The sequence below is a fragment of the Dromaius novaehollandiae genome, chromosome 14 (assembly GCF_036370855.1).
Source record: "Dromaius novaehollandiae isolate bDroNov1 chromosome 14, bDroNov1.hap1, whole genome shotgun sequence".
NCBI lineage: Eukaryota > Metazoa > Chordata > Aves > Casuariiformes > Dromaiidae > Dromaius > Dromaius novaehollandiae.
Genome location: NC_088111.1, coordinates 24,716,362 through 24,742,412, shown reverse-complemented (window position 1 = coordinate 24,742,412; position 26,051 = coordinate 24,716,362).

The following is a 26,051-nucleotide window of genomic DNA, read 5'->3' as shown; positions in this document are numbered from 1 at the left end:
AGCAGCCTCCAAGTGCCTATTTTTGCGATGCAGGCTCCCAAAGTGCCTTTTTTTCCAGTATAGTGTCCTCCATGTGCATATTTTTGCAGTGCATCGCCTCCTAGTGCCCTTTTTTCCCAGTGCTCATGCCTCCAAGTGCCTTTTTTTCTGTTATGGTCCTTCAACGTTCTGTGATATCACTTTACCCTCTGCCTGAAATGATATTGTCAGGCCCACCACTGCTGGATGAGATAGTCATGTCACTTCTGCCTCACGGCCTGGTAGGCCAGTCAGGCCCATCAGTCCTTGCTCTGCTTGTGAGGTTGCTTCTGCCTCTGTGCTTGATAGGCCAGTGGCAGGGCCATGCCTCCTGACTGGGCTTGTGAGGATACTTGTGTCTCCATGCCAAAAAGGGCAGTGGCAGGCCCATGGTTGCTGGTTGTGTCTTATGATGTCACTTTGACCTGCATGCCATTGCATGCATGGCATGCATGGGCATGCACTGCCACGCCCATGGCTGCTGGTCTGCTTGGGTGTTCCCTTCTTTCTCCGTGCTTGATGCGCCATGGCAGGCCCAGAGCTGCTGGCTGTGCTTGTGAGGTCACAGCAGCCTCAGTGCCTGATAGGCCAGTGGCAGGCCCCTGTCTGCTTGGCTGTGCTTGTGAGGTCACAGCAGCGTCAGGACCTGATAGGCCAGTGGGAGGCCAATGGCTGCTGGCTGTGCTTGTGAGGTCACAGCAGCCTCCGTGCCTCATAGGCCAGTGGCAGACCCACAGCTGCTGGCTGTGCTTGTCAGGTCAGAGAAGCCTCAGTGTCTTATAGGGCAGTGGCAGGCCCCTGGCTGCTGGCCGCGTTTTGAGGTCACATTTGTCTCTGTACCTCATAGGGCAGTGGCAGGCCCCTGGCTGCTGGCTGTGCTTGTGAGGTCACAGCAGTCCTATTGCCTGATAGGTCAGTGGCAGGCCCCTGGCTGCTGTCTGTGCTTGTGAGGTTACAGCAGTCTGAGTGACTGATAGGCCAGTGGCAGGCCTCTGGGTGCTGGCTGTTTTTGTGAGGTGACAGCAGCCTCAGTGCGTCATAGGCCAGTGGGATGCCCTGGCTGCTGGCTGCTGGCTGTGCTTGTGAGGTCACAGCAGTCCTGTTGCCTGATAGGCCAGTGGGATGCCCATAGCTGCTGGCTGTGCTTGTCAGGTCATAACACTCCTACAGCCTGATAGGCCAGCAGCAGGCCCCTGGCTGCTGACTGTGCTTCTGAGGTCAGAGCAGCCTCAGTGCCTGATAGGCCAGTGGAAGGCCCCTGGCTGCTGGCTGCCTTTTGAGGTCACATTTGTCTCTGTACCTTATAGGGCAATGGCAGGCCTCTGACTCCTCGCTGTGCTTGTGAGGTCACAGCAGCCTCCCTGCCCTATAGGGCAGTGGCAGGCCCCTAGCTGCTGCCTGGGCTCGTGAGGTCACAGCAGCCTCAGTGCTTCACAGGCCAGTGGCAGGCCCCTGGCTGCTGGCTGTGCTTGTGAGGTTACAGAAGCCTCCCTGCCCTTGAGGGCAGTGGCAGGCCCATAGCTGCTGGCTGTGCTTGTCAGGTCACAGCAGCCTCAGTGCCTGATAGGCCCGTGGGAGGCCAATGGCTGCTTGGTGTGCTCATGAGGTCACAGCAGTCCTATTGCCTGATAGGCCAGTGCGAGGCCATTGGCTGCCGGCTGTGCTCGTGAGGTCACAGCAGTCCTATTGCCTGATAGGCCAGTGGCAGGCCCCTGGCGGCTTCCTGTCCTTGTGAGGTCACATCAGCCTCTGTGTCTGATAGGGCAGTGGAAGGTGTTGTAGAGGCCTCCAAGTGCCTTTTTTTGTGGTGCAGGGGGCACCAAGTGCCTTTTTTTTGTGGTGCAGGGGGCACCAAGTGCCTTTATTTCCAGTGTACAGGCAGGCCTGCAAGTGCCTCTTTTTCCAGTGCAGGAGCCTCCGAGTGCCTTTATTTCCAGTGTACAGGCCTGCAAGTGCCTCTTTTTCCAGTGCAGGAGCCTCCGAGTGCCTTTTTTGGTGGTGAAGGGCCCTCTGAGTGCCTTGTTTCACATTGTAGCAGCCCCCGAGAGCCTTTTTTTGTGCTGTAGGAGCCACTGAGTGCCTTTTCTTGTGGTTCAGGGGCCTCCGAGTGCTGTTATTTTGGGGTGTGTGGTCCTCCATGTATCTTCTTTTCGTGGTGTAGTGGCCCCGAGTGCCTTTTCTTGTGGTGCAGGGGCCTCCGAGTGCCTTCTTTTGTGGTGCAGGGCCCTCCGAGTTCCTTCCTTTCTGGTGCAGGGGCCTCCGAGTGCCTTTTATTGCAATGTGGGGGCTTCCGGGTGCCTTTTTTTTGTGGTGCTGGGGCCTCAGAGTGCCTTGTTTCACATTGTAGCAGCCCCCGAGTGCCTTTTATTGTGCTGTAGGGGCCACCGAGTGCCTTTTCTTGTGGGTCAGGGGCCTCCGAGTGCCTTCTTTTGTGGTGCAGGGCCCTCCAAGTGCCTTTTTTTGCGGTGCAGGGGCCTCAGGGTGCATTTTTTTGCATTGTAGCAGCCTCCAAGTGCCTTTTTTTGCAATGTAGGGGCTTCGGAGTGCCTTTTTTTGTGGTGCAGGGGCCTCCAAGTGCCTTTATTTCCCGTGTACAGGCCTGCAAGTGCCTCTTTTTCCAGTGCAGGAGCCTCCGAGTGCCTTTTTTGGTGGTGCAGGGGCCTCCGAGTGCCTTGTTTCACATTGTAGCAGCCCCCGAGTGCCTTTTATTTTGCTGTATAGGCCACTGAATGCCTTTTCTTGTGGTTCAGGGGCCTCTGAGTGCCTTTTTTCACATTGTAGCAGCCCCCGAGTGCCTTTTTTTGTGCTGTAGGAGCCACCGAGTGCCTTTTCTTGTGGTTCAGCGGCCACCGAGTGCCTTTTCTTGTGGTTCAGCGGCCTCCGAGTGCCTTTTTTTGCATTGTAGCAGCCCCCAAGTGCCTTTTTTTGTGCTGTAGGGGCCTCCGAGTGCCTTTTTTTCCAGTGTAGGGGCAGCCGAGTGCCTTTCTCTGTGGTGTAGCGGCCTCCAAGTGCCTTTTTTTCCGGTGTACAGGCCTGCAATGCCTCTTTTTCCAGTGCAGGAGCCTCTGAGTGCTTCTTTTGGTGGTGCCGGGCCCTCCGAGTGCCTTGTTTCACATTGTAGTCACCCCCGAGTGCCTTTTTTTGCAGTGTAGGGGCCACTGAGTGCCTTTTTCTGGGGTGTAGAGGCCTCCGAGTGCCTGTTTTTCCAGTGTAAGGGCAGCTGAGTGCCTTTTTTTGTGCTGCAGGGCCCTCTGAGTGCCTTTCTTTTTGGTGTAGGGGCATCGGAGTGCCTGTTTTCGCATTGTAGCAGCCCCCGAGTGCCTTTTTTTGTGGTGTTGGGGCCACCGAGTGCCTTTTTTTGCCGTGCATGGTCCTCCGAGTGCCTTTTTTGCAGTGTATTAGCCTCCAAGTACCTTTTTTTGTGGTGCAGGGGGCACCAAGTGCCTTTTTTTTGTGGTGCAGGGGGCACCAAGTGCCTTTATTTCCAGTGTACAGGCAGGCCTGCAAGTGCCTCTTTTTCCAGTGCAGGAGCCTCCGAGTGCCTTTATTTCCAGTGTACAGGCCTGCAAGTGCCTCTTTTTCCAGTGCAGGAGCCTCCGAGTGCCTTTTTTGGTGGTGAAGGGCCCTCTGAGTGCCTTGTTTCACATTGTAGCAGCCCCCGAGAGCCTTTTTTTGTGCTGTAGGAGCCACTGAGTGCCTTTTCTTGTGGTTCAGGGGCCTCCGAGTGCTGTTATTTTGGGGTGTGTGGTCCTCCATGTATCTTCTTTTCGTGGTGTAGTGGCCCCGAGTGCCTTTTCTTGTGGTGCAGGGGCCTCCGAGTGCCTTCTTTTGTGGTGCAGGGGCCTCCGAGTTCCTTCCTTTCTGGTGCAGGGGCCTCCGAGTGCCTTTTATTGCAATGTGGGGGCTTCCGGGTGCCTTTTTTTTGTGGTGCTGGGGCCTCAGAGTGCCTTGTTTCACATTGTAGCAGCCCCCGAGTGCCTTTTATTGTGCTGTAGGGGCCACCGAGTGCCTTTTCTTGTGGGTCAGGGGCCTCCGAGTGCCTTCTTTTGTGGTGCAGGGCCCTCCAAGTGCCTTTTTTTGCGGTGCAGGGGCCTCAGGGTGCATTTTTTTGCAGTGTAGCAGCCTCCAAGTGCCTTTTTTTGCAATGTAGGGGCTTCGGAGTGCCTTTTTTTGTGGTGCAGGGGCCTCCAAGTGCCTTTATTTCCCGTGTACAGGCCTGCAAGTGCCTCTTTTTCCAGTGCAGGAGCCTCCGAGTGCCTTTTTTGGTGGTGCAGGGGCCTCCGAGTGCCTTGTTTCACATTGTAGCAGCCCCCGAGTGCCTTTTATTTTGCTGTATAGGCCACTGAATGCCTTTTCTTGTGGTTCAGGGGCCTCTGAGTGCCTTTTTTCACATTGTAGCAGCCCCCGAGTGCCTTTTTTTGTGCTGTAGGAGCCACCGAGTGCCTTTTCTTGTGGTTCAGCGGCCACCGAGTGCCTTTTCTTGTGGTTCAGCGGCCTCCGAGTGCCTTTTTTTGCATTGTAGCAGCCCCCAAGTGCCTTTTTTTGTGCTGTAGGGGCCTCCGAGTGCCTTTTTTTCCAGTGTAGGGGCAGCCGAGTGCCTTTCTCTGTGGTGTAGCGGCCTCCAAGTGCCTTTTTTTCCGGTGTACAGGCCTGCAATGCCTCTTTTTCCAGTGCAGGAGCCTCTGAGTGCTTCTTTTGGTGGTGCCGGGCCCTCCGAGTGCCTTGTTTCACATTGTAGTCACCCCCGAGTGCCTTTTTTTGCAGTGTAGGGGCCACTGAGTGCCTTTTTCTGGGGTGTAGAGGCCTCCGAGTGCCTGTTTTTCCAGTGTAAGGGCAGCTGAGTGCCTTTTTTTGTGCTGCAGGGCCCTCTGAGTGCCTTTCTTTTTGGTGTAGGGGCATCGGAGTGCCTGTTTTCGCATTGTAGCAGCCCCCGAGTGCCTTTTTTTGTGGTGTTGGGGCCACCGAGTGCCTTTTTTTGCCGTGCATGGTCCTCCGAGTGCCTTTTTTGCAGTGTATTAGCCTCCAAGTACCTTTTTTTGTGGTGCAGGGGGCACCAAGTGCCTTTTTTTTGTGGTGCAGGGGGCACCAAGTGCCTTTATTTCCAGTGTACAGGCAGGCCTGCAAGTGCCTCTTTTTCCAGTGCAGGAGCCTCCGAGTGCCTTTATTTCCAGTGTACAGGCCTGCAAGTGCCTCTTTTTCCAGTGCAGGAGCCTCCGAGTGCCTTTTTTGGTGGTGAAGGGCCCTCTGAGTGCCTTGTTTCACATTGTAGCAGCCCCCGAGAGCCTTTTTTTGTGCTGTAGGAGCCACTGAGTGCCTTTTCTTGTGGTTCAGGGGCCTCCGAGTGCTGTTATTTTGGGGTGTGTGGTCCTCCATGTATCTTCTTTTCGTGGTGTAGTGGCCCCGAGTGCCTTTTCTTGTGGTGCAGGGGCCTCCGAGTGCCTTCTTTTGTGGTGCAGGGGCCTCCGAGTTCCTTCCTTTCTGGTGCAGGGGCCTCCGAGTGCCTTTTATTGCAATGTGGGGGCTTCCGGGTGCCTTTTTTTTGTGGTGCTGGGGCCTCAGAGTGCCTTGTTTCACATTGTAGCAGCCCCCGAGTGCCTTTTATTGTGCTGTAGGGGCCACCGAGTGCCTTTTCTTGTGGGTCAGGGGCCTCCGAGTGCCTTCTTTTGTGGTGCAGGGCCCTCCAAGTGCCTTTTTTTGCGGTGCAGGGGCCTCAGGGTGCATTTTTTTGCAGTGTAGCAGCCTCCAAGTGCCTTTTTTTGCAATGTAGGGGCTTCGGAGTGCCTTTTTTTGTGGTGCAGGGGCCTCCAAGTGCCTTTATTTCCCGTGTACAGGCCTGCAAGTGCCTCTTTTTCCAGTGCAGGAGCCTCCGAGTGCCTTTTTTGGTGGTGCAGGGGCCTCCGAGTGCCTTGTTTCACATTGTAGCAGCCCCCAAGTGCCTTTTATTTTGCTGTATAGGCCACTGAATGCCTTTTCTTGTGGTTCAGGGGCCTCTGAGTGCCTTTTTTCACATTGTAGCAGCCCCCGAGTGCCTTTTTTTGTGCTGTAGGAGCCACCGAGTGCCTTTTCTTGTGGTTCAGCGGCCACCGAGTGCCTTTTCTTGTGGTTCAGCGGCCTCCGAGTGCCTTTTTTTGCATTGTAGCAGCCCCCAAGTGCCTTTTTTTGTGCTGTAGGGGCCTCCGAGTGCCTTTTTTTCCAGTGTAGGGGCAGCCGAGTGCCTTTCTCTGTGGTGTAGCGGCCTCCAAGTGCCTTTTTTTCCGGTGTACAGGCCTGCAATGCCTCTTTTTCCAGTGCAGGAGCCTCTGAGTGCTTCTTTTGGTGGTGCCGGGCCCTCCGAGTGCCTTGTTTCACATTGTAGTCACCCCCGAGTGCCTTTTTTTGCAGTGTAGGGGCCACTGAGTGCCTTTTTCTGGGGTGTAGAGGCCTCCGAGTGCCTGTTTTTCCAGTGTAAGGGCAGCTGAGTGCCTTTTTTTGTGCTGCAGGGCCCTCTGAGTGCCTTTCTTTTTGGTGTAGGGGCATCGGAGTGCCTGTTTTCGCATTGTAGCAGCCCCCGAGTGCCTTTTTTTGTGGTGTTGGGGCCACCGAGTGCCTTTTTTTGCCGTGCATGGTCCTCCGAGTGCCTTTTTTGCAGTGTATTAGCCTCCAAGTACCTTTTTTTGTGGTGCAGGGGGCACCAAGTGCCTTTTTTTTGTGGTGCAGGGGGCACCAAGTGCCTTTATTTCCAGTGTACAGGCAGGCCTGCAAGTGCCTCTTTTTCCAGTGCAGGAGCCTCCGAGTGCCTTTATTTCCAGTGTACAGGCCTGCAAGTGCCTCTTTTTCCAGTGCAGGAGCCTCCGAGTGCCTTTTTTGGTGGTGAAGGGCCCTCTGAGTGCCTTGTTTCACATTGTAGCAGCCCCCGAGAGCCTTTTTTTGTGCTGTAGGAGCCACTGAGTGCCTTTTCTTGTGGTTCAGGGGCCTCCGAGTGCTGTTATTTTGGGGTGTGTGGTCCTCCATGTATCTTCTTTTCGTGGTGTAGTGGCCCCGAGTGCCTTTTCTTGTGGTGCAGGGGCCTCCGAGTGCCTTCTTTTGTGGTGCAGGGCCCTCCGAGTTCCTTCCTTTCTGGTGCAGGGGCCTCCGAGTGCCTTTTATTGCAATGTGGGGGCTTCCGGGTGCCTTTTTTTTGTGGTGCTGGGGCCTCAGAGTGCCTTGTTTCACATTGTAGCAGCCCCCGAGTGCCTTTTATTGTGCTGTAGGGGCCACCGAGTGCCTTTTCTTGTGGGTCAGGGGCCTCCGAGTGCCTTCTTTTGTGGTGCAGGGCCCTCCAAGTGCCTTTTTTTGCGGTGCAGGGGCCTCAGGGTGCATTTTTTTGCATTGTAGCAGCCTCCAAGTGCCTTTTTTTGCAATGTAGGGGCTTCGGAGTGCCTTTTTTTGTGGTGCAGGGGCCTCCAAGTGCCTTTATTTCCCGTGTACAGGCCTGCAAGTGCCTCTTTTTTCAGTGCAGGAGCCTCCGAGTGCCTTTTTTGGTGGTGCAGGGGCCTCCGAGTGCCTTGTTTCACATTGTAGCAGCCCCCGAGTGCCTTTTATTTTGCTGTATAGGCCACTGAATGCCTTTTCTTGTGGTTCAGGGGCCTCTGAGTGCCTTTTTTCACATTGTAGCAGCCCCCGAGTGCCTTTTTTTGTGCTGTAGGAGCCACCGAGTGCCTTTTCTTGTGGTTCAGCGGCCACCGAGTGCCTTTTCTTGTGGTTCAGCGGCCTCCGAGTGCCTTTTTTTGCATTGTAGCAGCCCCCAAGTGCCTTTTTTTGTGCTGTAGGGGCCTCCGAGTGCCTTTTTTTCCAGTGTAGGGGCAGCCGAGTGCCTTTCTCTGTGGTGTAGCGGCCTCCAAGTGCCTTTTTTTCCGGTGTACAGGCCTGCAATGCCTCTTTTTCCAGTGCAGGAGCCTCTGAGTGCTTCTTTTGGTGGTGCCGGGCCCTCCGAGTGCCTTGTTTCACATTGTAGTCACCCCCGAGTGCCTTTTTTTGCAGTGTAGGGGCCACTGAGTGCCTTTTTCTGGGGTGTAGAGGCCTCCGAGTGCCTGTTTTTCCAGTGTAAGGGCAGCTGAGTGCCTTTTTTTGTGCTGCAGGGCCCTCTGAGTGCCTTTCTTTTTGGTGTAGGGGCATCGGAGTGCCTGTTTTCGCATTGTAGCAGCCCCCGAGTGCCTTTTTTTGTGGTGTTGGGGCCACCGAGTGCCTTTTTTTGCCGTGCATGGTCCTCCGAGTGCCTTTTTTGCAGTGTATTAGCCTCCAAGTACCTTTTTTTGTGATGCAGCGGCCTCCGAGTGCCTTTGTTTGAGGTGCACTGCTATCTGAGTGCCTTTTTTTTGCAGTGAAGGGGCATCTAAGTGCCTTTTTTCCGGTCTAGCAGCCTCCAAGTGCCTATTTTTGCGATGCAGGCTCCCAAAGTGCCTTTTTTTCCAGTATAGTGTCCTCCATGTGCATATTTTTGCAGTGCATCGCCTCCTAGTGCCCTTTTTTCCCAGTGCTCATGCCTCCAAGTGCCTTTTTTTCTGTTATGGTCCTTCAACGTTCTGTGATATCACTTTACCCTCTGCCTGAAATGATATTGTCAGGCCCACCACTGCTGGATGAGATAGTCATGTCACTTCTGCCTCACGGCCTGGTAGGCCAGTCAGGCCCATCAGTCCTTGCTCTGCTTGTGAGGTTGCTTCTGCCTCTGTGCTTGATAGGCCAGTGGCAGGGCCATGCCTCCTGACTGGGCTTGTGAGGATACTTGTGTCTCCATGCCAAAAAGGGCAGTGGCAGGCCCATGGTTGCTGGTTGTGTCTTATGATGTCACTTTGACCTGCATGCCATTGCATGCATGGCATGCATGGGCATGCACTGCCACGCCCATGGCTGCTGGTCTGCTTGGGTGTTCCCTTCTTTCTCCGTGCTTGATGCGCCATGGCAGGCCCAGAGCTGCTGGCTGTGCTTGTGAGGTCACAGCAGCCTCAGTGCCTGATAGGCCAGTGGCAGGCCCCTGTCTGCTTGGCTGTGCTTGTGAGGTCACAGCAGCGTCAGGACCTGATAGGCCAGTGGGAGGCCAATGGCTGCTGGCTGTGCTTGTGAGGTCACAGCAGCCTCCGTGCCTCATAGGCCAGTGGCAGACCCACAGCTGCTGGCTGTGCTTGTCAGGTCAGAGAAGCCTCAGTGTCTTATAGGGCAGTGGCAGGCCCCTGGCTGCTGGCCGCGTTTTGAGGTCACATTTGTCTCTGTACCTCATAGGGCAGTGGCAGGCCCCTGGCTGCTGGCTGTGCTTGTGAGGTCACAGCAGTCCTATTGCCTGATAGGTCAGTGGCAGGCCCCTGGCTGCTGTCTGTGCTTGTGAGGTCACAGCAGTCTGAGTGACTGATAGGCCAGTGGCAGGCCTCTGGGTGCTGGCTGTTTTTGTGAGGTGACAGCAGCCTCAGTGCGTCATAGGCCAGTGGGATGCCCTGGCTGCTGGCTGCTGGCTGTGCTTGTGAGGTCACAGCAGTCCTGTTGCCTGATAGGCCAGTGGGATGCCCATAGCTGCTGGCTGTGCTTGTCAGGTCATAACACTCCTACAGCCTGATAGGCCAGCAGCAGGCCCCTGGCTGCTGACTGTGCTTCTGAGGTCAGAGCAGCCTCAGTGCCTGATAGGCCAGTGGAAGGCCCCTGGCTGCTGGCTGCCTTTTGAGGTCACATTTGTCTCTGTACCTTATAGGGCAATGGCAGGCCTCTGACTCCTCGCTGTGCTCGTGAGGTCACAGCAGTCCTATTGCCTGATAGGCCAGTGGCAGGCCCCTGGCGGCTTCCTGTCCTTGTGAGGTCACATCAGCCTCTGTGTCTGATAGGGCAGTGGAAGGTGTTGTAGAGGCCTCCAAGTGCCTTTTTTTGTGGTGCAGGGGGCACCAAGTGCCTTTTTTTTGTGGTGCAGGGGGCACCAAGTGCCTTTATTTCCAGTGTACAGGCAGGCCTGCAAGTGCCTCTTTTTCCAGTGCAGGAGCCTCCGAGTGCCTTTATTTCCAGTGTACAGGCCTGCAAGTGCCTCTTTTTCCAGTGCAGGAGCCTCCGAGTGCCTTTTTTGGTGGTGAAGGGCCCTCTGAGTGCCTTGTTTCACATTGTAGCAGCCCCCGAGAGCCTTTTTTTGTGCTGTAGGAGCCACTGAGTGCCTTTTCTTGTGGTTCAGGGGCCTCCGAGTGCTGTTATTTTGGGGTGTGTGGTCCTCCATGTATCTTCTTTTCGTGGTGTAGTGGCCCCGAGTGCCTTTTCTTGTGGTGCAGGGGCCTCCGAGTGCCTTCTTTTGTGGTGCAGGGGCCTCCGAGTTCCTTCCTTTCTGGTGCAGGGGCCTCCGAGTGCCTTTTATTGCAATGTGGGGGCTTCCGGGTGCCTTTTTTTTGTGGTGCTGGGGCCTCAGAGTGCCTTGTTTCACATTGTAGCAGCCCCCGAGTGCCTTTTATTGTGCTGTAGGGGCCACCGAGTGCCTTTTCTTGTGGGTCAGGGGCCTCCGAGTGCCTTCTTTTGTGGTGCAGGGCCCTCCAAGTGCCTTTTTTTGCGGTGCAGGGGCCTCAGGGTGCATTTTTTTGCAGTGTAGCAGCCTCCAAGTGCCTTTTTTTGCAATGTAGGGGCTTCGGAGTGCCTTTTTTTGTGGTGCAGGGGCCTCCAAGTGCCTTTATTTCCCGTGTACAGGCCTGCAAGTGCCTCTTTTTCCAGTGCAGGAGCCTCCGAGTGCCTTTTTTGGTGGTGCAGGGGCCTCCGAGTGCCTTGTTTCACATTGTAGCAGCCCCCGAGTGCCTTTTATTTTGCTGTATAGGCCACTGAATGCCTTTTCTTGTGGTTCAGGGGCCTCTGAGTGCCTTTTTTCACATTGTAGCAGCCCCCGAGTGCCTTTTTTTGTGCTGTAGGAGCCACCGAGTGCCTTTTCTTGTGGTTCAGCGGCCACCGAGTGCCTTTTCTTGTGGTTCAGCGGCCTCCGAGTGCCTTTTTTTGCATTGTAGCAGCCCCCAAGTGCCTTTTTTTGTGCTGTAGGGGCCTCCGAGTGCCTTTTTTTCCAGTGTAGGGGCAGCCGAGTGCCTTTCTCTGTGGTGTAGCGGCCTCCAAGTGCCTTTTTTTCCGGTGTACAGGCCTGCAATGCCTCTTTTTCCAGTGCAGGAGCCTCTGAGTGCTTCTTTTGGTGGTGCCGGGCCCTCCGAGTGCCTTGTTTCACATTGTAGTCACCCCCGAGTGCCTTTTTTTGCAGTGTAGGGGCCACTGAGTGCCTTTTTCTGGGGTGTAGAGGCCTCCGAGTGCCTGTTTTTCCAGTGTAAGGGCAGCTGAGTGCCTTTTTTTGTGCTGCAGGGCCCTCTGAGTGCCTTTCTTTTTGGTGTAGGGGCATCGGAGTGCCTGTTTTCGCATTGTAGCAGCCCCCGAGTGCCTTTTTTTGTGGTGTTGGGGCCACCGAGTGCCTTTTTTTGCCGTGCATGGTCCTCCGAGTGCCTTTTTTGCAGTGTATTAGCCTCCAAGTACCTTTTTTTGTGGTGCAGGGGGCACCAAGTGCCTTTTTTTTGTGGTGCAGGGGGCACCAAGTGCCTTTATTTCCAGTGTACAGGCAGGCCTGCAAGTGCCTCTTTTTCCAGTGCAGGAGCCTCCGAGTGCCTTTATTTCCAGTGTACAGGCCTGCAAGTGCCTCTTTTTCCAGTGCAGGAGCCTCCGAGTGCCTTTTTTGGTGGTGAAGGGCCCTCTGAGTGCCTTGTTTCACATTGTAGCAGCCCCCGAGAGCCTTTTTTTGTGCTGTAGGAGCCACTGAGTGCCTTTTCTTGTGGTTCAGGGGCCTCCGAGTGCTGTTATTTTGGGGTGTGTGGTCCTCCATGTATCTTCTTTTCGTGGTGTAGTGGCCCCGAGTGCCTTTTCTTGTGGTGCAGGGGCCTCCGAGTGCCTTCTTTTGTGGTGCAGGGGCCTCCGAGTTCCTTCCTTTCTGGTGCAGGGGCCTCCGAGTGCCTTTTATTGCAATGTGGGGGCTTCCGGGTGCCTTTTTTTTGTGGTGCTGGGGCCTCAGAGTGCCTTGTTTCACATTGTAGCAGCCCCCGAGTGCCTTTTATTGTGCTGTAGGGGCCACCGAGTGCCTTTTCTTGTGGGTCAGGGGCCTCCGAGTGCCTTCTTTTGTGGTGCAGGGCCCTCCAAGTGCCTTTTTTTGCGGTGCAGGGGCCTCAGGGTGCATTTTTTTGCAGTGTAGCAGCCTCCAAGTGCCTTTTTTTGCAATGTAGGGGCTTCGGAGTGCCTTTTTTTGTGGTGCAGGGGCCTCCAAGTGCCTTTATTTCCCGTGTACAGGCCTGCAAGTGCCTCTTTTTCCAGTGCAGGAGCCTCCGAGTGCCTTTTTTGGTGGTGCAGGGGCCTCCGAGTGCCTTGTTTCACATTGTAGCAGCCCCCAAGTGCCTTTTATTTTGCTGTATAGGCCACTGAATGCCTTTTCTTGTGGTTCAGGGGCCTCTGAGTGCCTTTTTTCACATTGTAGCAGCCCCCGAGTGCCTTTTTTTGTGCTGTAGGAGCCACCGAGTGCCTTTTCTTGTGGTTCAGCGGCCACCGAGTGCCTTTTCTTGTGGTTCAGCGGCCTCCGAGTGCCTTTTTTTGCATTGTAGCAGCCCCCAAGTGCCTTTTTTTGTGCTGTAGGGGCCTCCGAGTGCCTTTTTTTCCAGTGTAGGGGCAGCCGAGTGCCTTTCTCTGTGGTGTAGCGGCCTCCAAGTGCCTTTTTTTCCGGTGTACAGGCCTGCAATGCCTCTTTTTCCAGTGCAGGAGCCTCTGAGTGCTTCTTTTGGTGGTGCCGGGCCCTCCGAGTGCCTTGTTTCACATTGTAGTCACCCCCGAGTGCCTTTTTTTGCAGTGTAGGGGCCACTGAGTGCCTTTTTCTGGGGTGTAGAGGCCTCCGAGTGCCTGTTTTTCCAGTGTAAGGGCAGCTGAGTGCCTTTTTTTGTGCTGCAGGGCCCTCTGAGTGCCTTTCTTTTTGGTGTAGGGGCATCGGAGTGCCTGTTTTCGCATTGTAGCAGCCCCCGAGTGCCTTTTTTTGTGGTGTTGGGGCCACCGAGTGCCTTTTTTTGCCGTGCATGGTCCTCCGAGTGCCTTTTTTGCAGTGTATTAGCCTCCAAGTACCTTTTTTTGTGGTGCAGGGGGCACCAAGTGCCTTTTTTTTGTGGTGCAGGGGGCACCAAGTGCCTTTATTTCCAGTGTACAGGCAGGCCTGCAAGTGCCTCTTTTTCCAGTGCAGGAGCCTCCGAGTGCCTTTATTTCCAGTGTACAGGCCTGCAAGTGCCTCTTTTTCCAGTGCAGGAGCCTCCGAGTGCCTTTTTTGGTGGTGAAGGGCCCTCTGAGTGCCTTGTTTCACATTGTAGCAGCCCCCGAGAGCCTTTTTTTGTGCTGTAGGAGCCACTGAGTGCCTTTTCTTGTGGTTCAGGGGCCTCCGAGTGCTGTTATTTTGGGGTGTGTGGTCCTCCATGTATCTTCTTTTCGTGGTGTAGTGGCCCCGAGTGCCTTTTCTTGTGGTGCAGGGGCCTCCGAGTGCCTTCTTTTGTGGTGCAGGGCCCTCCGAGTTCCTTCCTTTCTGGTGCAGGGGCCTCCGAGTGCCTTTTATTGCAATGTGGGGGCTTCCGGGTGCCTTTTTTTTGTGGTGCTGGGGCCTCAGAGTGCCTTGTTTCACATTGTAGCAGCCCCCGAGTGCCTTTTATTGTGCTGTAGGGGCCACCGAGTGCCTTTTCTTGTGGGTCAGGGGCCTCCGAGTGCCTTCTTTTGTGGTGCAGGGCCCTCCAAGTGCCTTTTTTTGCGGTGCAGGGGCCTCAGGGTGCATTTTTTTGCATTGTAGCAGCCTCCAAGTGCCTTTTTTTGCAATGTAGGGGCTTCGGAGTGCCTTTTTTTGTGGTGCAGGGGCCTCCAAGTGCCTTTATTTCCCGTGTACAGGCCTGCAAGTGCCTCTTTTTTCAGTGCAGGAGCCTCCGAGTGCCTTTTTTGGTGGTGCAGGGGCCTCCGAGTGCCTTGTTTCACATTGTAGCAGCCCCCGAGTGCCTTTTATTTTGCTGTATAGGCCACTGAATGCCTTTTCTTGTGGTTCAGGGGCCTCTGAGTGCCTTTTTTCACATTGTAGCAGCCCCCGAGTGCCTTTTTTTGTGCTGTAGGAGCCACCGAGTGCCTTTTCTTGTGGTTCAGCGGCCACCGAGTGCCTTTTCTTGTGGTTCAGCGGCCTCCGAGTGCCTTTTTTTGCATTGTAGCAGCCCCCAAGTGCCTTTTTTTGTGCTGTAGGGGCCTCCGAGTGCCTTTTTTTCCAGTGTAGGGGCAGCCGAGTGCCTTTCTCTGTGGTGTAGCGGCCTCCAAGTGCCTTTTTTTCCGGTGTACAGGCCTGCAATGCCTCTTTTTCCAGTGCAGGAGCCTCTGAGTGCTTCTTTTGGTGGTGCCGGGCCCTCCGAGTGCCTTGTTTCACATTGTAGTCACCCCCGAGTGCCTTTTTTTGCAGTGTAGGGGCCACTGAGTGCCTTTTTCTGGGGTGTAGAGGCCTCCGAGTGCCTGTTTTTCCAGTGTAAGGGCAGCTGAGTGCCTTTTTTTGTGCTGCAGGGCCCTCTGAGTGCCTTTCTTTTTGGTGTAGGGGCATCGGAGTGCCTGTTTTCGCATTGTAGCAGCCCCCGAGTGCCTTTTTTTGTGGTGTTGGGGCCACCGAGTGCCTTTTTTTGCCGTGCATGGTCCTCCGAGTGCCTTTTTTGCAGTGTATTAGCCTCCAAGTACCTTTTTTTGTGATGCAGCGGCCTCCGAGTGCCTTTGTTTGAGGTGCACTGCTATCTGAGTGCCTTTTTTTTGCAGTGAAGGGGCATCTAAGTGCCTTTTTTCCGGTCTAGCAGCCTCCAAGTGCCTATTTTTGCGATGCAGGCTCCCAAAGTGCCTTTTTTTCCAGTATAGTGTCCTCCATGTGCATATTTTTGCAGTGCATCGCCTCCTAGTGCCCTTTTTTCCCAGTGCTCATGCCTCCAAGTGCCTTTTTTTCTGTTATGGTCCTTCAACGTTCTGTGATATCACTTTACCCTCTGCCTGAAATGATATTGTCAGGCCCACCACTGCTGGATGAGATAGTCATGTCACTTCTGCCTCACGGCCTGGTAGGCCAGTCAGGCCCATCAGTCCTTGCTCTGCTTGTGAGGTTGCTTCTGCCTCTGTGCTTGATAGGCCAGTGGCAGGGCCATGCCTCCTGACTGGGCTTGTGAGGATACTTGTGTCTCCATGCCAAAAAGGGCAGTGGCAGGCCCATGGTTGCTGGTTGTGTCTTATGATGTCACTTTGACCTGCATGCCATTGCATGCATGGCATGCATGGGCATGCACTGCCACGCCCATGGCTGCTGGTCTGCTTGGGTGTTCCCTTCTTTCTCCGTGCTTGATGCGCCATGGCAGGCCCAGAGCTGCTGGCTGTGCTTGTGAGGTCACAGCAGCCTCAGTGCCTGATAGGCCAGTGGCAGGCCCCTGTCTGCTTGGCTGTGCTTGTGAGGTCACAGCAGCGTCAGGACCTGATAGGCCAGTGGGAGGCCAATGGCTGCTGGCTGTGCTTGTGAGGTCACAGCAGCCTCCGTGCCTCATAGGCCAGTGGCAGACCCACAGCTGCTGGCTGTGCTTGTCAGGTCAGAGAAGCCTCAGTGTCTTATAGGGCAGTGGCAGGCCCCTGGCTGCTGGCCGCGTTTTGAGGTCACATTTGTCTCTGTACCTCATAGGGCAGTGGCAGGCCCCTGGCTGCTGGCTGTGCTTGTGAGGTCACAGCAGTCCTATTGCCTGATAGGTCAGTGGCAGGCCCCTGGCTGCTGTCTGTGCTTGTGAGGTCACAGCAGTCTGAGTGACTGATAGGCCAGTGGCAGGCCTCTGGGTGCTGGCTGTTTTTGTGAGGTGACAGCAGCCTCAGTGCGTCATAGGCCAGTGGGATGCCCTGGCTGCTGGCTGCTGGCTGTGCTTGTGAGGTCACAGCAGTCCTGTTGCCTGATAGGCCAGTGGGATGCCCATAGCTGCTGGCTGTGCTTGTCAGGTCATAACACTCCTACAGCCTGATAGGCCAGCAGCAGGCCCCTGGCTGCTGACTGTGCTTCTGAGGTCAGAGCAGCCTCAGTGCCTGATAGGCCAGTGGAAGGCCCCTGGCTGCTGGCTGCCTTTTGAGGTCACATTTGTCTCTGTACCTTATAGGGCAATGGCAGGCCTCTGACTCCTCGCTGTGCTCGTGAGGTCACAGCAGTCCTATTGCCTGATAGGCCAGTGGCAGGCCCCTGGCGGCTTCCTGTCCTTGTGAGGTCACATCAGCCTCTGTGTCTGATAGGGCAGTGGAAGGTGTTGTAGAGGCCTCCAAGTGCCTTTTTTTGTGGTGCAGGGGGCACCAAGTGCCTTTTTTTTGTGGTGCAGGGGGCACCAAGTGCCTTTATTTCCAGTGTACAGGCAGGCCTGCAAGTGCCTCTTTTTCCAGTGCAGGAGCCTCCGAGTGCCTTTATTTCCAGTGTACAGGCCTGCAAGTGCCTCTTTTTCCAGTGCAGGAGCCTCCGAGTGCCTTTTTTGGTGGTGAAGGGCCCTCTGAGTGCCTTGTTTCACATTGTAGCAGCCCCCGAGAGCCTTTTTTTGTGCTGTAGGAGCCACTGAGTGCCTTTTCTTGTGGTTCAGGGGCCTCCGAGTGCTGTTATTTTGGGGTGTGTGGTCCTCCATGTATCTTCTTTTCGTGGTGTAGTGGCCCCGAGTGCCTTTTCTTGTGGTGCAGGGGCCTCCGAGTGCCTTCTTTTGTGGTGCAGGGCCCTCCGAGTTCCTTCCTTTCTGGTGCAGGGGCCTCCGAGTGCCTTTTATTGCAATGTGGGGGCTTCCGGGTGCCTTTTTTTTGTGGTGCTGGGGCCTCAGAGTGCCTTGTTTCACATTGTAGCAGCCCCCGAGTGCCTTTTATTGTGCTGTAGGGGCCACCGAGTGCCTTTTCTTGTGGGTCAGGGGCCTCCGAGTGCCTTCTTTTGTGGTGCAGGGCCCTCCAAGTGCCTTTTTTTGCGGTGCAGGGGCCTCAGGGTGCATTTTTTTGCAGTGTAGCAGCCTCCAAGTGCCTTTTTTTGCAATGTAGGGGCTTCGGAGTGCCTTTTTTTGTGGTGCAGGGGCCTCCAAGTGCCTTTATTTCCCGTGTACAGGCCTGCAAGTGCCTCTTTTTCCAGTGCAGGAGCCTCCGAGTGCCTTTTTTGGTGGTGCAGGGGCCTCCGAGTGCCTTGTTTCACATTGTAGCAGCCCCCGAGTGCCTTTTATTTTGCTGTATAGGCCACTGAATGCCTTTTCTTGTGGTTCAGGGGCCTCTGAGTGCCTTTTTTCACATTGTAGCAGCCCCCGAGTGCCTTTTTTTGTGCTGTAGGAGCCACCGAGTGCCTTTTCTTGTGGTTCAGCGGCCACCGAGTGCCTTTTCTTGTGGTTCAGCGGCCTCCGAGTGCCTTTTTTTGCATTGTAGCAGCCCCCAAGTGCCTTTTTTTGTGCTGTAGGGGCCTCCGAGTGCCTTTTTTTCCAGTGTAGGGGCAGCCGAGTGCCTTTCTCTGTGGTGTAGCGGCCTCCAAGTGCCTTTTTTTCCGGTGTACAGGCCTGCAATGCCTCTTTTTCCAGTGCAGGAGCCTCTGAGTGCTTCTTTTGGTGGTGCCGGGCCCTCCGAGTGCCTTGTTTCACATTGTAGTCACCCCCGAGTGCCTTTTTTTGCAGTGTAGGGGCCACTGAGTGCCTTTTTCTGGGGTGTAGAGGCCTCCGAGTGCCTGTTTTTCCAGTGTAAGGGCAGCTGAGTGCCTTTTTTTGTGCTGCAGGGCCCTCTGAGTGCCTTTCTTTTTGGTGTAGGGGCATCGGAGTGCCTGTTTTCGCATTGTAGCAGCCCCCGAGTGCCTTTTTTTGTGGTGTTGGGGCCACCGAGTGCCTTTTTTTGCCGTGCATGGTCCTCCGAGTGCCTTTTTTGCAGTGTATTAGCCTCCAAGTACCTTTTTTTGTGGTGCAGGGGGCACCAAGTGCCTTTTTTTTGTGGTGCAGGGGGCACCAAGTGCCTTTATTTCCAGTGTACAGGCAGGCCTGCAAGTGCCTCTTTTTCCAGTGCAGGAGCCTCCGAGTGCCTTTATTTCCAGTGTACAGGCCTGCAAGTGCCTCTTTTTCCAGTGCAGGAGCCTCCGAGTGCCTTTTTTGGTGGTGAAGGGCCCTCTGAGTGCCTTGTTTCACATTGTAGCAGCCCCCGAGAGCCTTTTTTTGTGCTGTAGGAGCCACTGAGTGCCTTTTCTTGTGGTTCAGGGGCCTCCGAGTGCTGTTATTTTGGGGTGTGTGGTCCTCCATGTATCTTCTTTTCGTGGTGTAGTGGCCCCGAGTGCCTTTTCTTGTGGTGCAGGGGCCTCCGAGTGCCTTCTTTTGTGGTGCAGGGCCCTCCGAGTTCCTTCCTTTCTGGTGCAGGGGCCTCCGAGTGCCTTTTATTGCAATGTGGGGGCTTCCGGGTGCCTTTTTTTTGTGGTGCTGGGGCCTCAGAGTGCCTTGTTTCACATTGTAGCAGCCCCCGAGTGCCTTTTATTGTGCTGTAGGGGCCACCGAGTGCCTTTTCTTGTGGGTCAGGGGCCTCCGAGTGCCTTCTTTTGTGGTGCAGGGCCCTCCAAGTGCCTTTTTTTGCGGTGCAGGGGCCTCAGGGTGCATTTTTTTGCATTGTAGCAGCCTCCAAGTGCCTTTTTTTGCAATGTAGGGGCTTCGGAGTGCCTTTTTTTGTGGTGCAGGGGCCTCCAAGTGCCTTTATTTCCCGTGTACAGGCCTGCAAGTGCCTCTTTTTCCAGTGCAGGAGCCTCCGAGTGCCTTTTTTGGTGGTGCAGGGGCCTCCGAGTGCCTTGTTTCACATTGTAGCAGCCCCCGAGTGCCTTTTATTTTGCTGTATAGGCCACTGAATGCCTTTTCTTGTGGTTCAGGGGCCTCTGAGTGCCTTTTTTCACATTGTAGCAGGCCCCGAGTGCCTTTTTTTGTGCTGTAGGAGCCACCGAGTGCCTTTTCTTGTGGTTCAGCGGCCACCGAGTGCCTTTTCTTGTGGTTCAGCGGCCTCCGAGTGCCTTTTTTTGCATTGTAGCAGCCCCCAAGTGCCTTTTTTTGTGCTGTAGGGGCCTCCGAGTGCCTTTTTTTCCAGTGTAGGGGCAGCCGAGTGCCTTTCTCTGTGGTGTAGCGGCCTCCAAGTGCCTTTTTTTCCGGTGCACAGGCCTGCAATGCCTCTTTTTCCAGTGCAGGAGCCTCTGAGTGCTTCTTTTGGTGGTGCCGGGCCCTCCGAGTGCCTTGTTTCACATTGTAGTCACCCCCGAGTGCCTTTTTTTGCAGTGTAGGGGCCACTGAGTGCCTTTTTCTGGGGTGTAGAGGCCTCCGAGTGCCTGTTTTTCCAGTGTAAGGGCAGCTGAGTGCCTTTTTTTGTGCTGCAGGGCCCTCTGAGTGCCTTTCTTTTTGGTGTAGGGGCATCGGAGTGCCTGTTTTCGCATTGTAGCAGCCCCCGAGTGCCTTTTTTTGTGGTGTTGGGGCCACCGAGTGCCTTTTTTTGCCGTGCATGGTCCTCCGAGTGCCTTTTTTGCAGTGTATTAGCCTCCAAGTACCTTTTTTTGTGATGCAGCGGCCTCCGAGTGCCTTTGTTTGAGGTGCACTGCTATCTGAGTGCCTTTTTTTTGCAGTGAAGGGGCATCTAAGTGCCTTTTTTCCGGTCTAGCAGCCTCCAAGTGCCTATTTTTGCGATGCAGGCTCCCAAAGTGCCTTTTTTTCCAGTATAGTGTCCTCCATGTGCATATTTTTGCAGTGCATCGCCTCCTAGTGCCCTTTTTTCCCAGTGCTCATGCCTCCAAGTGCCTTTTTTTCTGTTATGGTCCTTCAACGTTCTGTGATATCACTTTACCCTCTGCCTGAAATGATATTGTCAGGCCCACCACTGCTGGATGAGATAGTCATGTCACTTCTGCCTCACGGCCTGGTAGGCCAGTCAGGCCCATCAGTCCTTGCTCTGCTTGTGAGGTTGCTTCTGCCTCTGTGCTTGATAGGCCAGTGGCAGGGCCATGCCTCCTGACTGGGCTTGTGAGGATACTTGTGTCTCCATGCCAAAAAGGGCAGTGGCAGGCCCATGGTTGCTGGTTGTGTCTTATGATGTCACTTTGACCTGCATGCCATTGCATGCATGGCATGCATGGGCATGCACTGCCACGCCCATGGCTGCTGGTCTGCTTGGGTGTTCCCTTCTTTCTCCGTGCTTGATGCGCCATGGCAGGCCCAGAGCTGCTGGCTGTGCTTGTGAGGTCACAGCAGCCTCAGTGCCTGATAGGCCAGTGGCAGGCCCCTGTCTGCTTGGCTGTGCTTGTGAGGTCACAGCAGCGTCAGGACCTGATAGGCCAGTGGGAGGCCAATGGCTGCTGGCTGTGCTTGTGAGGTCACAGCAGCCTCCGTGCCTCATAGGCCAGTGGCAGACCCACAGCTGCTGGCTGTGCTTGTCAGGTCAGAGAAGCCTCAGTGTCTTATAGGGCAGTGGCAGGCCCCTGGCTGCTGGCCGCGTTTTGAGGTCACATTTGTCTCTGTACCTCATAGGGCAGTGGCAGGCCCCTGGCTGCTGGCTGTGCTTGTGAGGTCACAGCAGTCCTATTGCCTGATAGGTCAGTGGCAGGCCCCTGGCTGCTGTCTGTGCTTGTGAGGTCACAGCAGTCTGAGTGACTGATAGGCCAGTGGCAGGCCTCTGGGTGCTGGCTGTTTTTGTGAGGTGACAGCAGCCTCAGTGCGTCATAGGCCAGTGGGATGCCCTGGCTGCTGGCTGCTGGCTGTGCTTGTGAGGTCACAGCAGTCCTGTTGCCTGATAGGCCAGTGGGATGCCCATAGCTGCTGGCTGTGCTTGTCAGGTCATAACACTCCTACAGCCTGATAGGCCAGCAGCAGGCCCCTGGCTGCTGACTGTGCTTCTGAGGTCAGAGCAGCCTCAGTGCCTGATAGGCCAGTGGAAGGCCCCTGGCTGCTGGCTGCCTTTTGAGGTCACATTTGTCTCTGTACCTTATAGGGCAATGGCAGGCCTCTGACTCCTCGCTGTGCTCGTGAGGTCACAGCAGTCCTATTGCCTGATAGGCCAGTGGCAGGCCCCTGGCGGCTTCCTGTCCTTGTGAGGTCACATCAGCCTCTGTGTCTGATAGGGCAGTGGAAGGTGTTGTAGAGGCCTCCAAGTGCCTTTTTTTGTGGTGCAGGGGGCACCAAGTGCCTTTTTTTTGTGGTGCAGGGGGCACCAAGTGCCTTTATTTCCAGTGTACAGGCAGGCCTGCAAGTGCCTCTTTTTCCAGTGCAGGAGCCTCCGAGTGCCTTTATTTCCAGTGTACAGGCCTGCAAGTGCCTCTTTTTCCAGTGCAGGAGCCTCCGAGTGCCTTTTTTGGTGGTGAAGGGCCCTCTGAGTGCCTTGTTTCACATTGTAGCAGCCCCCGAGAGCCTTTTTTTGTGCTGTAGGAGCCACTGAGTGCCTTTTCTTGTGGTTCAGGGGCCTCCGAGTGCTGTTATTTTGGGGTGTGTGGTCCTCCATGTATCTTCTTTTCGTGGTGTAGTGGCCCCGAGTGCCTTTTCTTGTGGTGCAGGGGCCTCCGAGTGCCTTCTTTTGTGGTGCAGGGCCCTCCGAGTTCCTTCCTTTCTGGTGCAGGGGCCTCCGAGTGCCTTTTATTGCAATGTGGGGGCTTCCGGGTGCCTTTTTTTTGTGGTGCTGGGGCCTCAGAGTGCCTTGTTTCACATTGTAGCAGCCCCCGAGTGCCTTTTATTGTGCTGTAGGGGCCACCGAGTGCCTTTTCTTGTGGGTCAGGGGCCTCCGAGTGCCTTCTTTTGTGGTGCAGGGCCCTCCAAGTGCCTTTTTTTGCGGTGCAGGGGCCTCAGGGTGCATTTTTTTGCAGTGTAGCAGCCTCCAAGTGCCTTTTTTTGCAATGTAGGGGCTTCGGAGTGCCTTTTTTTGTGGTGCAGGGGCCTCCAAGTGCCTTTATTTCCCGTGTACAGGCCTGCAAGTGCCTCTTTTTCCAGTGCAGGAGCCTCCGAGTGCCTTTTTTGGTGGTGCAGGGGCCTCCGAGTGCCTTGTTTCACATTGTAGCAGCCCCCGAGTGCCTTTTATTTTGCTGTATAGGCCACTGAATGCCTTTTCTTGTGGTTCAGGGGCCTCTGAGTGCCTTTTTTCACATTGTAGCAGCCCCCGAGTGCCTTTTTTTGTGCTGTAGGAGCCACCGAGTGCCTTTTCTTGTGGTTCAGCGGCCACCGAGTGCCTTTTCTTGTGGTTCAGCGGCCTCCGAGTGCCTTTTTTTGCATTGTAGCAGCCCCCAAGTGCCTTTTTTTGTGCTGTAGGGGCCTCCGAGTGCCTTTTTTTCCAGTGTAGGGGCAGCCGAGTGCCTTTCTCTGTGGTGTAGCGGCCTCCAAGTGCCTTTTTTTCCGGTGTACAGGCCTGCAATGCCTCTTTTTCCAGTGCAGGAGCCTCTGAGTGCTTCTTTTGGTGGTGCCGGGCCCTCCGAGTGCCTTGTTTCACATTGTAGTCACCCCCGAGTGCCTTTTTTTGCAGTGTAGGGGCCACTGAGTGCCTTTTTCTGGGGTGTAGAGGCCTCCGAGTGCCTGTTTTTCCAGTGTAAGGGCAGCTGAGTGCCTTTTTTTGTGCTGCAGGGCCCTCTGAGTGCCTTTCTTTTTGGTGTAGGGGCATCGGAGTGCCTGTTTTCGCATTGTAGCAGCCCCCGAGTGCCTTTTTTTGTGGTGTTGGGGCCACCGAGTGCCTTTTTTTGCCGTGCATGGTCCTCCGAGTGCCTTTTTTGCAGTGTATTAGCCTCCAAGTACCTTTTTTTGTGGTGCAGGGGGCACCAAGTGCCTTTTTTTTGTGGTGCAGGGGGCACCAAGTGCCTTTATTTCCAGTGTACAGGCAGGCCTGCAAGTGCCTCTTTTTCCAGTGCAGGAGCCTCCGAGTGCCTTTATTTCCAGTGTACAGGCCTGCAAGTGCCTCTTTTTCCAGTGCAGGAGCCTCCGAGTGCCTTTTTTGGTGGTGAAGGGCCCTCTGAGTGCCTTGTTTCACATTGTAGCAGCCCCCGAGAGCCTTTTTTTGTGCTGTAGGAGCCACTGAGTGCCTTTTCTTGTGGTTCAGGGGCCTCCGAGTGCTGTTATTTTGGGGTGTGTGGTCCTCCATGTATCTTCTTTTCGTGGTGTAGTGGCCCCGAGTGCCTTTTCTTGTGGTGCAGGGGCCTCCGAGTGCCTTCTTTTGTGGTGCAGGGCCCTCCGAGTTCCTTCCTTTCTGGTGCAGGGGCCTCCGAGTGCCTTTTATTGCAATGTGGGGGCTTCCGGGTGCCTTTTTTTTGTGGTGCTGGGGCCTCAGAGTGCCTTGTTTCACATTGTAGCAGCCCCCGAGTGCCTTTTATTGTGCTGTAGGGGCCACCGAGTGCCTTTTCTTGTGGGTCAGGGGCCTCCGAGTGCCTTCTTTTGTGGTGCAGGGCCCTCCAAGTGCCTTTTTTTGCGGTGCAGGGGCCTCAGGGTGCATTTTTTTGCATTGTAGCAGCCTCCAAGTGCCTTTTTTTGCAATGTAGGGGCTTCGGAGTGCCTTTTTTTGTGGTGCAGGGGCCTCCAAGTGCCTTTATTTCCCGTGTACAGGCCTGCAAGTGCCTCTTTTTCCAGTGCAGGAGCCTCCGAGTGCCTTTTTTGGTGGTGCAGGGGCCTCCGAGTGCCTTGTTTCACATTGTAGCAGCCCCCGAGTGCCTTTTATTTTGCTGTATAGGCCACTGAATGCCTTTTCTTGTGGTTCAGGGGCCTCTGAGTGCCTTTTTTCACATTGTAGCAGGCCCCGAGTGCCTTTTTTTGTGCTGTAGGAGCCACCGAGTGCCTTTTCTTGTGGTTCAGCGGCCACCGAGTGCCTTTTCTTGTGGTTCAGCGGCCTCCGAGTGCCTTTTTTTGCATTGTAGCAGCCCCCAAGTGCCTTTTTTTGTGCTGTAGGGGCCTCCGAGTGCCTTTTTTTCCAGTGTAGGGGCAGCCGAGTGCCTTTCTCTGTGGTGTAGCGGCCTCCAAGTGCCTTTTTTTCCGGTGCACAGGCCTGCAATGCCTCTTTTTCCAGTGCAGGAGCCTCTGAGTGCTTCTTTTGGTGGTGCCGGGCCCTCCGAGTGCCTTGTTTCACATTGTAGTCACCCCCGAGTGCCTTTTTTTGCAGTGTAGGGGCCACTGAGTGCCTTTTTCTGGGGTGTAGAGGCCTCCGAGTGCCTGTTTTTCCAGTGTAAGGGCAGCTGAGTGCCTTTGTTTGTGCTGCAGGGCCCTCTGAGTGCCTTTCTTTTTGGTGTAGGGGCATCGGAGTGCCTGTTTTCGCATTGTAGCAGCCCCCGAGTGCCTTTTTTTGTGGTGTTGGGGCCACCGAGTGCCTTTTTTTGCCGTGCATGGTCCTCCGAGTGCCTTTTTTGCAGTGTATTAGCCTCCAAGTACCTTTTTTTGTGATGCAGCGGCCTCCGAGTGCCTTTGTTTGAGGTGCACTGCTATCTGAGTGCCTTTTTTTTGCAGTGAAGGGGCATCTAAGTGCCTTTTTTCCGGTCTAGCAGCCTCCAAGTGCCTATTTTTGCGATGCAGGCTCCCAAAGTGCCTTTTTTTCCAGTATAGTGTCCTCCATGTGCATATTTTTGCAGTGCATCGCCTCCTAGTGCCCTTTTTTCCCAGTGCTCATGCCTCCAAGTGCCTTTTTTTCTGTTATGGTCCTTCAACGTTCTGTGATATCACTTTACCCTCTGCCTGAAATGATATTGTCAGGCCCACCACTGCTGGATGAGATAGTCATGTCACTTCTGCCTCACGGCCTGGTAGGCCAGTCAGGCCCATCAGTCCTTGCTCTGCTTGTGAGGTTGCTTCTGCCTCTGTGCTTGATAGGCCAGTGGCAGGGCCATGCCTCCTGACTGGGCTTGTGAGGATACTTGTGTCTCCATGCCAAAAAGGGCAGTGGCAGGCCCATGGTTGCTGGTTGTGTCTTATGATGTCACTTTGACCTGCATGCCATTGCATGCATGGCATGCATGGGCATGCACTGCCACGCCCATGGCTGCTGGTCTGCTTGGGTGTTCCCTTCTTTCTCCGTGCTTGATGCGCCATGGCAGGCCCAGAGCTGCTGGCTGTGCTTGTGAGGTCACAGCAGCCTCAGTGCCTGATAGGCCAGTGGCAGGCCCCTGTCTGCTTGGCTGTGCTTGTGAGGTCACAGCAGCGTCAGGACCTGATAGGCCAGTGGGAGGCCAATGGCTGCTGGCTGTGCTTGTGAGGTCACAGCAGCCTCCGTGCCTCATAGGCCAGTGGCAGACCCACAGCTGCTGGCTGTGCTTGTCAGGTCAGAGAAGCCTCAGTGTCTTATAGGGCAGTGGCAGGCCCCTGGCTGCTGGCCGCGTTTTGAGGTCACATTTGTCTCTGTACCTCATAGGGCAGTGGCAGGCCCCTGGCTGCTGGCTGTGCTTGTGAGGTCACAGCAGTCCTATTGCCTGATAGGTCAGTGGCAGGCCCCTGGCTGCTGTCTGTGCTTGTGAGGTCACAGCAGTCTGAGTGACTGATAGGCCAGTGGCAGGCCTCTGGGTGCTGGCTGTTTTTGTGAGGTGACAGCAGCCTCAGTGCGTCATAGGCCAGTGGGATGCCCTGGCTGCTGGCTGCTGGCTGTGCTTGTGAGGTCACAGCAGTCCTGTTGCCTGATAGGCCAGTGGGATGCCCATAGCTGCTGGCTGTGCTTGTCAGGTCATAACACTCCTACAGCCTGATAGGCCAGCAGCAGGCCCCTGGCTGCTGACTGTGCTTCTGAGGTCAGAGCAGCCTCAGTGCCTGATAGGCCAGTGGAAGGCCCCTGGCTGCTGGCTGCCTTTTGAGGTCACATTTGTCTCTGTACCTTATAGGGCAATGGCAGGCCTCTGACTCCTCGCTGTGCTTGTGAGGTCACAGCAGCCTCCCTGCCCTATAGGGCAGTGGCAGGCCCCTAGCTGCTGCCTGGGCTCGTGAGGTCACAGCAGCCTCAGTGCTTCACAGGCCAGTGGCAGGCCCCTGGCTGCTGGCTGTGCTTGTGAGGTTACAGAAGCCTCCCTGCCCTTGAGGGCAGTGGCAGGCCCATAGCTGCTGGCTGTG